Below are 2,818 nucleotides of genomic sequence, written 5' to 3'. Positions count from 1 at the left end.
CGGGTCATGTCTACATAGTTCTCGAATCCGCAGGGTGTGCACACTTAAGGTTCGACGTTGTTTTATGTGTATTTGAGTTATATGGTTGGTTACCGAATGTTGTTCGGAGTCCCGGATGAGATCATGGACGTCACGAGGGTTTCCGGAATGGTCCGGAAACGAAGATTGATATATAGGATGACCTCATTTGATTACCGGAAGGTTTTCGGAGTTACCGGGAATGTACCGGGAATGACGAATGGGTTCCGGGTGTTCACCGGGGGGGGGGGCAACCCACCCCGGGGAAGCCCATAGCCCTTGGGGATGGCACACCAGCCCTTGGTGGGATGGTGGGACAAGCCAAGAAGGCCCTATGCGCCAAGGATAGAAAATCAAAGAGAAAGAAAAAAAAGGGAGGTGGGAAAGGAGAGAAGGACTCCACTTTCCAATCCTAGTTGGACTAGGATTGGAGGAGGACTCCTCCTCCCTTGGTGGAGCAGCCCTTGGGGCTCCTTGAGCCTCAAGGCAAGCCTGCCCTCCCCTCCTCTCCTCCTATATATATGGAGCTATTAGGGCTGATTTAAGACAACTTTTGCCACGGCAGCCCGACCACGTACCTCCACGGTTTTTCCTCTAGATCGCGTTTCTACGGAGCTCGGGCGGAGTCCTGCTGAGATTAGATCACCACCAACCTCCGGAGTGCCGTCACGCTGCCGGAGAACTCATCTACCTCTCCATCTCTCTTGCTGGATCAAGAAGGCCGAGATCATCGTCGAGCTGTACGTGTGCTGAACGCGAAGGTGCCGTCCGTTCGGCACTAGATCGTGGGACGGATCGCAGGACAGTTCATGGGACGGTCCGCGGGGCGGATCGAGGGACGTGAGGACGTTCCACTACATCAACCGCGTTCACTAACGCTTCTGCTGTGCGATGTACAAGGGTACGTAGATCGGAAATCCCCTCTCGTAGATGGACATCACCATGATAGGACTTCGTGCGCGTAGGAAAATGTTTGTTTCCCATGCGACGTTCCCAACAGTGGCATCATGAGCTAGGTTCATGCGCAGATGTCTTCTCGAGTAGAACACAAAAGTTTTTGTGGGCGGTGATGTGCGTTTTGCTGCCCTCCTTAGTCTTTTCTTATTTCCACGGCATTGTTGGATCGAAGCGGCTCGGACCGACATTACTCATACGCTTACGAGAGACTGGTTTCATCGCTAGAGTAACTCCGTTGCTCAAAGATGACTGGCGGGTGTCGGTTTCTCCAACTTTAGTTGAATCGGATTTGACCAAGGAGGTCCTTGGATGAGGTTAAATAGAAATTCATACATCTCCGTTGTGGTGTTTGCGTAAGTAAGATGCGATCCTACTAGATACCCATGGTCACCACGTAAAACATGCAACAACAATTAGAGGACGTCTAACTTGTTTTTGCAGGGTATGCTTGTGATGTGATATGGCCAACGATGTGATGTGATATATTGGATGTATGAGATGATCATGTTGTAATAGTTAATATCAACTTGCACGTCGATGGTACGGCAACCGACAGGAGCCATAGGGTTGTCTTTAAACTAACATTTGTGCTTGCAGATGCGTTTACTATATTGCTAGGACGTAGCTTTAGTAGTAATAGCATGACTAGCATGACAACCCCGATGGCGACACGTTGATGGAGATCATGATGATGGAGATCATGGTGTGACGCTGGTGACAAGAAGATCGTGCCGGTGCTTTGGTGATGGAGATCAAGAAGCACATGATGATGGCCATATCATGTCACTTATGAATTGCATGTGATGTTAATCCTTTATGCACCTTATCTTGCTTAGAACGACGGTAGCATTATGAGGTCATCTCTCACTAAAATTTCAAGACGAAATTGTGTTCTCCGCGACTGTGCACCGTTGCGACAGTTCTTCGTTTCGAGACACCACGTGATGATCGGGTGTGATAGACTCAACGTTCACATACAACGGGTGCAAAACAGTTGCACACGCGGAACACATGAGACTGAAAGGTCGAGCATGAATCGTATAGTTGATATGATTAGCATAGAGATGCTTACCACTGAATCTATTCTCGACTCACGTGATGATCGGACTTGAGATAGTGGATTTGGATCATGTACCACTCAAATGACTAGAGAGATGTACTTTTTGAGTGGGAGTTCTTAAGTAATATGATTAATTGAACTAATTGTCATGAACATAGTCTAATGGTCTTTGCGAATTACGATGTAGCTTGCGCTATAGCTCTACTATTTTTTATATGTTCCTAGAGAAAATTTAGTTGGAAGTTGATAGTAACAAACTTTGCAGACTGAGTTTGTAAAACCGAGGATTGTCCTCGTTGCTGCGCAGAAGGCTTATGTCCTTAATGCACCACTCGGTGTGCTGCACCTCGAGCGTCGTCTGTAGATGTTGTGAACATCCGACATACACGTTTCTGATGACTACACGATAGTTCAGTGCAAAATACTTAATGGCTTAGAAGCAAGGCGTCGAAGACGTTTTGAAACGTCATGGTACATAAGAGATGTTCTAAAGGGATGAAATTGTGATTTCATGCTTGTGCCCTTGTTAAGAGGTATGAGACCTCCGACAAGATTCTTTGTCCACGAAGTAAAGGAGAAAAGCTCAATCATTGAGCGTGTGCTCAGATTATCTGAGTACGACAATCGCTTGAATCAAGTGGGAGTTGATCTTCCAGATAAGATAGTGATGGTTCTCCAAAGTCACTGCCACCAAGCTGTGAGAGCTTCGTGATGAACTATAACATATCAAGGATAGATACAATGATCCTTGAGCGATTCGCGATGTTTGACACTGCGAAAGTA

The sequence above is a fragment of the Hordeum vulgare genome, chromosome 3H, assembly GCF_904849725.1.
Source record: "Hordeum vulgare subsp. vulgare chromosome 3H, MorexV3_pseudomolecules_assembly, whole genome shotgun sequence".
Taxonomy (NCBI): Eukaryota; Viridiplantae; Streptophyta; class Magnoliopsida; order Poales; family Poaceae; genus Hordeum; species Hordeum vulgare.
The sequence above is the reverse complement of the archived record's forward strand: the minus strand, read 5'-3'. Positions refer to the sequence as shown.